The sequence below is a fragment of the Lissotriton helveticus genome, chromosome 1_1 (assembly GCF_964261635.1).
Source record: "Lissotriton helveticus chromosome 1_1, aLisHel1.1, whole genome shotgun sequence".
In the NCBI taxonomy this organism is placed as follows: domain Eukaryota; kingdom Metazoa; phylum Chordata; class Amphibia; order Caudata; family Salamandridae; genus Lissotriton; species Lissotriton helveticus.
The window spans coordinates 1,518,513,779-1,518,526,249 of record NC_136057.1 but is presented as its reverse complement, the minus strand read 5'-3'; positions in this window follow the sequence as shown (position 1 = coordinate 1,518,526,249).

The window sequence follows — 12,471 nt, the reverse complement described above, 5'->3', positions numbered from 1 at the left end:
ATGTGGGTGACTGCATATGAAAGTCCAGACAAGTTACTCTCACAGAAAAGATCACATTTATATGGGATACATTGTCGAAATATTGGATCTTCGGCATACAATCTTGTTGTACGATATTCAGATGCAGAAATCAGCACAGGTCGTTGATCATATCGTCCACCTTTTCCTGTTGGGAACAGCTGCGGAAAACACCGAGCTTCCAAACTTTTTTCCCATACACTCATGGGACTTCCCTTCGCTTTTTTCATTTGGAATAATTCAATACTATTCCCCATGACTTCTTTTGAATGAAGTGGATGTACACTATAATGTTAATAGATTTCTTCACTTTTGGACATGTCCACTTTTTCAATTTGACCACTTGACATTTCAGTTTCATCTCCTAAAAGTATTTCTTCTTCTTCCAAGTACACTTTTTCGTAGTAATCATTGTTTTTATGAGATATAATGTTGCCTTTTGCACTTTCCTAACATCCACTAACTCTTGCCAGATTTTCTTACTCTTAGTAGGAACACCATTAACTAGTGGTTCACTTTCTACATTCTCTACACTAATAGTTTCAATATTTTTTAAAAATCTAGAGGTAAATATACAACTCTTCCTTTTAATCCTCTCTGTAAATCTGTCGGAGGCAATTTACCAGTTTTAGGCTCCATACGAACAATAGCCTGAAATGGGTGCACACATTGAATCAGAATAGACTCATACGTATTTAAATCTATCATTTCTGGAGGAATAGTTACCAACTCTAGATTAATATGGACCGCTCTAGCGGGCATTCTATTCTCATCTAATTTGTTATAACAATATTTGCCAATACACTGATCAGAACCCAAATCAAAACAATTCTCTACCAACAAATACGTTGCAAATTCCTTCCACTTATCATTATTTTCTCTTTCACTTTTTAAACACAGATCAACAGTCCTAGTCTGATTTTTATAGGGAGTTCGCCGACAACAAATACAAGAATAATTTGGCCTTTCACCTGAAATCACCTTAAACTTTGTAATTTGTTCTTCTAAGTTTTTTGTAGTAGTATGTTGCACATTCTCTTCAACATTTTCTTCTATTAATGTGTCAGTTTCTGCACTCTCTTGTTCAGGACCAAAGTAACAAAACTCAATTTCATCACAAACCTTCTTCACATCTGATACTGACCCACGCAAAAGAGCATTGTTCAACTCATTTAACATTAGCGCTGGACTTTTTGCATATTACAATCTTCTGACAAACTTCCGCATTTGAGAATGATGTACTGCTAACATTCTGAAATGATGAAAAACACTTTGACAAACTTTTCTAGAAAGACAAGCCAGAGAATGACCTTGCGAACCAGTATTTATTCTTAATCTGCAAGGATCTAGTCCTTGCAACATCTTAATCTTTTGTTTAACGCTTTTTTTTATATACTCTCGTAAGAAATTGCATAAAATATCAATAGATTTCAGTCATATACTACAAATACTACTACAATTCCATGTATACACTAAGGAGTTAGGACGTCTCCCTAGAACTTCATCAGCTATCACTTGTTCTGCATTTCTGGGAACCATCTTCTCTTTGTCAATTGGACAACCATTTCTAACCTCATAAGCTCGACCACTGGTATCAACTGCATGCAATAAATTATTGGTCTGAAAATAACTCTCTTCATTAAAGAAAGGCTCTGAACTTGAACTGTGTTTTCATTCACCCAAACAAATATCACAACAATTAGTTCTGTAAATTAATCTTTTCTTCTTACTTTTGGCCTTCATAACATAGATTGGTTTTTCTAGTGATCGAATTCTGTTTAATACTAGAATGAATATGTTCCTTTTTAATTCAAAAGCCTTTTGAACATGGATTCAATATGCTTCTTCTTTTTATAAAATAGTGCTCTATTTTATATTTTTTCACATCTTTTAGCAAGTTAAAAACAACTCTTATAAAAAAATCTTTTTTCTGATTTCTTTATACTGATTTTGCCTTCTTTTACCATACATTGTGTCTTTTGAATATAATTTTCACTTTTTTCCTTTGTTTTTATTCATATTCTTTTTTCTGGTTGAAGCATTGTTTGTACTTTGCACAATCTGCACACTGTTTATAGGCTTTGAAAGTTTTTTAATGAATTCTTTCGTTCTCTTAATGAAGACTTTTTCTTTTTACCCACAAGATGTTGGTCATCCAATACTTTTTGTTGAATTTTCTTCAAAAATTAGTCCTTTTTCTGGTCTTTTCTCAATGCTGATTTTTTAGGCATGATGAGTTTATGGATACTTCCCGGGGAATTGAAGGTGTGAAAGACAAATGTGTAGGTGGTTAGAGGACTGCATCCATAGTGGATAGGGGTTTGAAGCAGTCTATGTGGTAAGGCCGGAGTCACTGCATGAGTACTTGGATCCTGATTGAATGATTAGAGTACTGCAAAGGGAATGCCTGGGTGAATTTATAATTGGTTGGGTTTTGGTGCAGTGAATGGATTAGTACATGGTGCTGAAGGAGTCATTAGAGGAGTGCTAGGGATTGACAGGGTGTTTGCTGGATTGTATGGACACTGACTGGGGAATTGAAGATGTGAAAGAGAAATGTGTAGGTGGTCAGAGGACTGCATGCAGAGTGAATAGGGGTTTGAAGCAATCTATGTTGTAAGACCTGAGTTACTGCATGAGTACTTGGGTACTGACTGAATGATTAGAGTACTGCAAGGAGAATGAGTGGGTGAATTTATAAGTGATTTGGTTTTTGCGTAGTGAATGGATTAGTATATGGTGCTGAATGAGCCATTAGAGGAGTGTAAGGGGAATGACAGGGTGTATGCTGGAGTGTATGGACACTGATTAGGGAATTGAAGGTGTGAAAGACAAATGTATAGGTGGGTAGAGGACTGCATGCATAGTGGATAGGGGTTTGAAGCAGTCTATGTGCTGAGGCCTGAGTCACTGCATGAGTACTTGGGTACTGACTCAATGATTGGAGTACTGCAAAGAGAATGCCTGGGTAAATTCATAAGTGGTTGGGTTTTGACGCATTGAATGGATTTAATTTACTATCCAACACCTTCCCTAGTGTCCACGGGACTGGAGTTGGAATAGTAAATTAAACTATTCACTATCCAGCACCCCCAAGTGTAATGCGTTGTAAAGGTTTGCGTTGTAATACTTGCGTTGTAACAGCATGCGTGGTAAAAGCATGCGTTATAACGTCATACATCCGGTGATAGGGGTATGAATCAGTCTATGTGCTAAAGCCTGAGTCTCTGCATGAGTACTTGGGTACTGACTGAATGATTGGAGTACTGCAAGGAGAATGCGTGGGTGAATTTATAAATGATTGGGTTTTTGCGTAGTGAATGGATTAGTACATGGTGCTGAATGGGTCACTAGAGGAGTGCAAAGGGAGTGACAGGGTGTTTGCTAGAGTGTATGGACACTGACTGTGGAATGGAAGGTGTGAAAGACAAATGTGTAGGTGGTTAGAGGACTCCATGCATAGGTGATAGGGGAAACATCCTTTACAACGAAACTTTTACCACGCAGTGCTGTTACAACGCATGTATTACAACGAAAACCTTTACAACGCATTACACTGGGGGGCGCTCTAGGATAGGGAATAGTTTTAATTTACTATCCAACACCTTCCCTAGTGTCCACGGGGACTGGAGTTGGAATAGTAAATTAAACTATTCACTATCCAGCACCCCCAAGTGTAATGCGTTGTAAAGGTTTGCGTTGTAATACTTGCGTTGTAACAGCATGCGTGGTAAAAGCATGCGTTATAACGTCATACATCCGGTGATAGGGGTATGAATCAGTCTATGTGCTAAAGCCTGAGTCTCTGCATGAGTCCTTGGGTACTGACTGAATGATTGGAGTACTGCAAGGAGAATGCGTGGGTGAATTTATAAATGATTGGATTTTTGCGTAGTGAATGGATTAGTACATGGTGCTAAATGGGTCACTAGAGGAGTGCAAGGGGAGTGACAGGGTGTTTGCTGGATTGTATGGACACTGACTGGGGAATTGAAGGTGTGAAAGACAAATGTGTAGGTGGTTAGAGGACTGCATGCATAGCGGATAGGGGTTTGAAGCAGTCTATGTTGTAAGGAATGAGTCACTGCACAAGTACTTGGGTGCTGACTGAATGATTGGTGTACTGCATAGAGAATGCCTAGGTGACTCCATAAGTGGTTGAGTTTTGGCGCAGTGAATGGATTAGTACATGGTGCCGAATGGGTCACTAGAGGAGTGCAAGGGGAGTGACAGGGTGTTTGCTAGAGTGTATGGACACTGACTTTGGAATTAAAGATGTGAAAGACAAATGTGTAGGGGGTTAGAGGACTGCATGCATAGTGGAAAGGGGTTTCGAATCAGTCTATGTGCTAAGGCCTGAGTTTCTGCATGAGTAATTGGGTACTGACAGAATGAATAGAGTACTGCGAAGAGAATGCATGGGTGAATTTATAAATGATTGGGTTTTTGCGTAGTGAATGGACTAGTACATGGTGCTGAATGGGTCACTAGAGGAGTGCAAGGGGAGTGACAGGGTGTTTGCTGGAGTGTATGGACACTGACTGGGGAATTGAAGGTGTGAAAGACAAATGTGTAGGTGGTTAGAGGACTGCATAGTGCATAGAGGTTTGAAGCAGTCTATGTTGTAAGGCATGAGTCACTGCACAAGTACTTTGGTACTGGCTGAATGATTGGAGTACTGCAAAGAGAATGCCTGGGTGACTTTATAAGTGGTTGAGTTTTGGCGCAGTGAATGGATTAGTACATGGTGCTGAATGGGTCACTAGAGGAGTGCAAGGGGAGTGACAGGGTGTTTGCTGGAGTGTATGGACACTGACTGGGGAGTTGAAGGTGTGAAAGACAAATGTGTAGGTGGTTAGAGGACTCCATGCATAGTCGATAGGGGTTTGAATCAGTCTATGTGTTAAGGCCTGAGTTTCTGCATGAGTACTTGGGTAGTGACTGAATGATTGGAGTACTGCAAAGAGAATGCCTGGGTGAATTTATAAGTGATTGAGTTTAGCGCAGTGAATGGATTAGTACATGGTGCTGAATGGGTCACTAAAAGAGTGCAAGGGGAGTGACAGGGTGTTTGCTGGAGTGTGTGGACACTGACTGGGGAATTGAAGGTGTGAAAGACAAATGTGTAGGTGGTTAGAGGACTGCATAAATAGTGGATAGGGGCTTAAAGCAGTCTATGTTGTAAGGCCTGAGTCACTGCACGAGTACTTGGGTACTGACTGAATGATTAGAGTACTGCACGGAGAATGCTTGGGTGAATTTATAAATGGTTGGGGTTTTACGTAGTGAATGGATTAGTACATGGTGCTGAATGGGTCACTAGAGGAGTGCAAGGGGAGTGACAGGGTGTTTGCTGGAGTGTATGGATACTGACTGGGGAATTGGAGGTGTGAAAGACAAAGGTGTAGGTGGTTAGAGGACTCCATGCATAGTGGGTAGGGGTCTGAATCAGTCTATGTGCTAAGGCCTGAGTCTCTGCATTAGTACTTGGGTACTGACTGAATGATTGGAGTACTGCAAGGAGAATGCGTGGGTGAATTTATAAATGATTGGGTTTTGGTAGTGAATGGATTAGTACATGGTGCTGAATGGGTCACTAGAGGAGTGCAAGGGGAGTGACAGGGTGTGTGCTGGAGTGTATGGACACTGACTGGGGAACTGAAGGTGTGAAAGACAAATGTGTAGGTGGTTAGAGGACTGCATGCATAGTGGATAGGGGTATGAATCAGTCTATGTGCTAAGGCCTGAGTCTCTGCATGAGTACTTGGGTACTGACGGAATGATTAGAGTACTGCAAAGAGAATGCATGGGTGAATTTATAAATGATTGGGTTTTTGCGTAGTGAATGGATTAGTACATGGGGCTGAATGGGCCACTAGAGGAGTGACAGGGTGTTTGCTGGAGTGTATGGACACTGACTGGGGAATTGAAGGTGTGAAAGACAAATGTGTAGGTGGTTAGAGGACTGCATAGTGCATAGAGGTTTGAAGCAGTCTATGTTGTAAGGCATGAGTCACTGCACAAGTACTTGGGTACTGACTGAATGATTGGACTACTGCAAAGAGAATGCGAGGGTGAATTTATAAGTGTGTGGGTTTTGGCGCAGTGAATGGATTAGTACATGGTGCTGAATGAGTCACTAGAGGAGTGCAAGGGGAGTGACAGGGTGTTTGCTGGAGTGAATGGACACTGACTGGGGAATTGAACGTGTGAAAGACAAATGTGTAGGTGATTACAGGACTGCATGCATAGTGGATAGGGCTTTGAAGCAATCTATGTTGTAAGGCCTGTGTTACTGAATGAGTACTTGGGTACTGACTGAATAATTAGAGTACTGCAAGCAAAATGCCTGGGTGAAGTCATAAGTGATTGGGTTTTGCTGCATTGAATGGATTAGAACATGGTGCCGAATGGGTCACTAGAGGAGTGCAAGGGGAGTGACAGGGTGTTTGCTAGAGTGTATGGACACTGACTGGGGAATTGAAGGTGTGAAAGACAAATGTGTAGGTGGTTAGAGGACTGCATGCATAGTGGGTAGGGGTTTGAATCAGTCTAAGTGCTAAGGCCTGAGTCTCTGCATGAGTACTTGGGTACTGACTGAATGATTAGAGTACTGCAAGGAGAATGCGTGGGTGAATTTATAAATGATTGGATTTTTGCGTAGTGAATGGATTCGTATATGGTGCTCAATGTGTCACTAGAGGAGTCAAGGGGAGTTACAGGGTGTTTGCTGAAGTGTATGGACATTGACTGGGGAATTGAATGTGTGAAAGACAAATGTGTAGGTGGTTAGATGACTACATGCATAGGGGATAGGGGTTTGAAGCAGTCTATGTTGTAAGACATGAGTCACTGCACACTTAGGTACTAACTGAATGATTGGAGTACTGCAAAGAGAATGCGTGGGTGAATTTATAAGTGGGTGGGTTTTGGCGCAGTGAATGGATTAGTACATGGTGCTGAATGAGTCACTAGAGGAGTGCAAGGGGAATGACAGGGTGTTTGCTGGAGTATATGGACACTGACTGGGGAATTGAAGGTGTGAAAGACAAATGTGTAGGTGATTAGAGGATTGCATGCATTGTGGATAGGGGTTTGAATCAGTCTATGTGCCAAGGCCTGAGTCTCTGCATGAGTACTTGGGTACAGACTGAATGATTAGAGTACTGCAAGGAGAATGCGTGGGTGAATTTATAAATTATTGGGTTTTTGCGTAGTGAATGGATTAGTACATGGTGTTGAATGGGTCACTAGATGAGTGCAAGGGGAGTGACAGGGTGTTTGCTGGAGGGTATGGACACTGACTGGGGAATTGAAGGTGTGAAAGACAAATGTGTAGGTGGTTAGAGGACTGCATAGTGCATAGAGGTTTGAAGCAGTCTATGTTGTAAGGCATGAGTCACTGCACAAGTACTTGGGTACTGACTGAATGATTGGACTGCTGCAAAGAGAATGCGAGGGCGAATTTATAAGTGTGTGGGTTTTGGCGCAGTGAATGGATTAGTACATGGTGCTGAATGAGTCACTAGAGGAGTGCAAGGGGAGTGACAGGGTGTGTGCTGGAGTATATGGACACTGACCGGGGAATTGAAGGTGTGAAAGACATATGTGTAGGTGGATAGAGGACTGCATGCATAGTGGATAGGGGTTTGAAGCAGTCTATGTAGCATGGCCTGAGTCACTTCATGAGTACTTGTGTACTGACTGAATGATTAGAGTACTGTAAAGAGAATGACTGGGTGAATTTATAAGTGGTTGGGTTTAGGCGTAATGAATAGATTAGAACATGGTGCTGAATGGGTCACTAGAGGAGTGCAAGGGGAGTGACAGGGTGTTTGCTGGAGTTTATGGACACTGTCTGGGGAATTGAAGGTGTGAAAGACAAATGTGTAGGTGGTTAGAGGACTGCATGCATAGTGGATATTGGTTTGAATCAGTCTATGTGCTAACGCCTAAGTCACTGCATGAGTACTTGGGTAATGATTGAATGATTGGAGTACTGGAAGGAGAGTGCCTGAGTGAATTTATAAGTGGTTGGATTTTGGCACAGTGAATGGATTAGTACATGGTGCAGAATGGGTCACTAGAGGAGAGCAAGGGCACTCGATTTTTAAGCAGTTATTTGTCAGGAAAAAGATGAAATAACCACATCCTTTCGTCACTATGGTTACAGAAGTGGGCACAGACTCACAGTGTAATTCTAGACACACAAGAGTATTCCCTGGACTTTACCAAAAGAGACTCACTAGTCTGAAATGGATTAGGTGACTGCATACGTTCTACACATTTCAGTACTGCACTCTAGTGTGAATGCCTGACTCATTCTGCGAATGCATAAGCAATTACTGGGTTCTAATACTATTGAAACTTGACAACAGCATAAGATTTTAAGCAGTTATATGTCAGCAAAGAAATGAAGTAACCACATGCTTCTGCTACAATTGTTGCACAAGTGCACACAGACTCACTGTGATTCTAGACATGCAGGATTATTCCCTAGACTTTAGCAAGAAAAACTCACTAGTCTGGAAGGCGTAAGGTGACTGCACACATTCTACACATTTCACTACTGCACTCTAGTGTGAATGCCTAACTCATTTTGTGAATGCATAAGCAATCAACCAGTTCAAATACTACTGAAATTTGACTACAGGACAACTTTTTAAGCACTTCTGTCTCAGCAAAGACATGAAGTAACCACATGCTTCTGCCACAATGGTTGCACAAGTACACCCAGACTCACAGTGTGATTCTGGACAAGCAAGACTATACCCTGGACTTTAGCAGGAGAAACACAGTAGTCTAATTAAAAACAAAGGCACCACATACAACAACTCACAAATTAATAATTCACCATTCAAATTGATTAGTAGATTAAGAAGTATCTGAATCACACACCAGATTTTCTTATACAGAATGTCTGGAGTGTACTGCTCTTAGCAAAAACAAAAAATGAAAACCTTTCCCACTCATTCTGCACACATATACATGTAAATATCAAATCACATTGCTTCCCACATTAATTCAAAAGCTAACACATTTCTATTGGTTACACATTTCAACCCTTTCCAATTGACATAACTCTCAACCCTACCCCCATTCTGCTTAATGCCTGTTACCATAGAAACAGTTCATGGAACACTCAACTGAGCACACAGGTCACAAGTTCAGCACACAAAGTTAGAAATCCAAACAGCAAGTCTGCTTGACTTTTAAAAATATCAGCTTATCCTATGTAATGTTCCTTTGAAACAGTTTTTACTAACCAATAAGAGACATGCTTTTAAAACACACAAACATGCACCCTATTTGCTACTTACGCCGCATCTTTTGTTTGCTGCAGTTGGGTCCACGCCGCCACCGCCAGGGGTCACGGGGGTGTAGATGCAGCGCCGCCGCCCCGGGACTACGATTCCCGCCAGCCTCAGCGGCGGCACGCTCGTTTGACGCCGCGACTGCGCCAGGAGGCGCCTTAAAACACTCCAGAGACCCGCTTCGCGGGACGTGCCGGGCGAAGCCCGGGTCAAGGGCGGGCCCGTTTAAGCCCGTTCAACACCGGACAAGGACGGGACGGGCCACGCCACCAATATCTGAAGCCTTAGATGAAGGTTAGTGCCCCATTATACATCATTGGGCAGATATATATTTTGTGCAATAACACTAGACTTCCACCTGTTTTAACCAAACATGGCTGCTATGATTGAAGAGGGGATAGTCGGAAGGAAATCATCTGCGGGCACATTAATGGGCACCTTAGATAACTTTCTGATTAGAGTGTCATCAGCCCTGGCTAAGGACATAGAGCTCACCGAGAAGAGGCTCTCCCTGGACATTGCCTTTGATAAAAGGTCTTCTCTGGGCACCCTGGCAAGGAGCAGATCACCACAGAGCCATTGTGCTGATTTTGAGGGGACGCTTCCTCCATCGGGAGTGGAGGCGAGAACTTTATCGCCCCAGCCAGTAATTATTCTGGACACATGTGAGGCCTCGATTAATAGCCAGGGTTTCGATGGGGATGTAGATAGAGCCCCAACACCTAATATAAGAACACGGTCAGCATGCCAAGCTAAACAAGGAGCGACACGGTAGACTGTGGGTGTACCAGCAAAAAGAAAGCGACCAGAGGCACAAACACATGCAGGGGGAAGGAAAGCAAAAAGTGCAAAAAACTCTGCTACCAAAGAGGACTCGGTGGTACTTCCACCACCTAGTCCTAAGCAGCCTGGACCATATGGTAAAGATGGCTTCAATAATAATCCGGACTTGGAGGGGGTGGAAGCTCATGCGGATTTGGGTCCTCTGTTTTGGAAAAGACTGGAGGGCACTATAAAGAAGATATGCCATCCAATCCATGATCGGTTGGATTCAATAGAAAATAGACTGGTGTGTCTCGAACTTTCACTCTCACAAGCACAAAGAAAGCAGGCAGGACTGAGGAATAGTATAACTATGCACGCCCAATAACTCCGCCTGTGCATAATATAACTGATCTTAGCTCTAGTGGTACGACGATTGAGGGGGACAAAGTAAATCAGCCTAGTAAAGAGGTGCCCCCTGCTACCTCTCAGCCTCCAGTGTTGGCAGGAGATGGGAGCATAGCACATGCTAATAGATGTCCCCAGGCTAAGAATGTTCCCAAGGCCTTACCCCCGGTTCAAAATAAAGTAGGAGTTGGGTCATCATTATTGGGGATTAATGGATCGACTCAGGGCAATGGTAGAAGGAGGGAAGTTAGACAACAAAACTTGCCCCTCCTACCTTCGGTATATGATGATGCCCCACTACCCTACATTGATCTCCCTCCCCAATCAGCCCCTCTTGTAGTAGTTTTGGTTGGGGTTCCACCAGTTGCTCAGGGGAAGCAGGAATCCTATCTAGATCTCAAACATAAGTGAATTTTTTGGCTTAATAAGTTTCGCCCACTGCCAAATAATATGCGAGCAGAGATCATGGGTGTTAGAAGAGTCAATTGGATAGGAAGAAGATGTAAGTCTGTGGCAGGGGATTGTGTTATTATTAATTTTAGAGACCACAGATGTGTTAATAACATTTGTAATTGGCCTTGTAATGACCATTGCCCTGGGATCCAGATTCTTCCGCTGGCTTACTTCTATGACCCTCCAGTTCCCTTTGAGAGGGATATCTTCCAACAGGGTACCACACCAAACTACTGCCCATTGGGGAATGTAAGGCTGTTCAACAGATTTGAGGCTCTCTCTGGGCTGGCGGATTGCGACTGACATCATGCATATCTGAGTCCCGCCTTATATAGTACAGAGAGGAATAGGGAGGAGGGAGAATTGAACCCGAGCCCAAAATTAGTGCCTACTCAGGGTAACAGCGTAGCTTGGGAAGGCAATGCTGGTTATAATGTTGCAGCCATTGCTAATACCGTGGGGGAGGACAATGCTGACTGTAATGCTATACCTGCTGTTAATACTGTGTTAGACAATGAATCTTGTTCCCTGGAATGTCAGAGCATTGTATATCATAGGTCAAGGGATGATTTTACTGGAGGCGACTTGATTCCAGTTTCTAATGGGCCAGTATGCCATACCTCCCTCATTTCATGGAATGTAGCAGGAGTAGGTACTAAACTCAATTCGCCTGTTTGGCATGAATTTATTGATCATTTCGACATATGTCTGTTTCAGGAGGTATGGGCAATTGATGCTGTATTTAAAGTGGGATATCTGATTTTTTTTGTCCCAGCTATTAAAAAACGTCAGGGTCGACCTATGGGGGGGTCTGGTAACATGGGTTAGGCAGAGTCTCAAATGTCGTATTCAGCTGCTTCCTGTGATGAGTAGTGACATCCTAGCCCTTAGACTTAGCTTCCCAAATAACTTAAGAATTGACATTTATAATGTTTATGCAAGGGGGCTCCCAGGCGGCAAGAAATCTGATGTGGTTGCTGAGTTAGATACAATGTTGCAGGCTACTCCCTCCAATATACTGCCATTAATCGTGGAGGACTTTAATACTAGGCTAACCTGCAGCTCCCCGTGTGGAAAAGCAATCTGGTTTGGATTTTGAAAGAGAGAGCAGGTGTTCCTGCTCTCTCTTTCAAAATCCAAACCAAGTTTGCTATGGCAGGGTGGGAGTGTGAGGCTCGAGCCCCCCTACACAGGTAATTTCTTTTTTTTAAAACAAGCCCCGGGGGTGGCGGTCCCCGGGGCTGCTGGGAGGATTGGGGGCCCCCCCACACATTTTTTCAAATGCCCCTGGGACCTGGCCCACCCGGGGGCTTTAATTAAATAAAGCGCGGGAGCCCGCATGCTTATTTTTGTAAATTTCTCTGCAGGATCCGCGCACCCTGCACGCATTTTGCCGCTTTAAAAAAAAAAAAGTTGGCCCTGGGGGTCCTAGTGGGACCCCCTAAGCAGGTCTAGAGGGTCAGGGTATTTCTACTCTGCCCACTTTTTGCGTTTTGCGCTCTTGTTTTCCTAATTT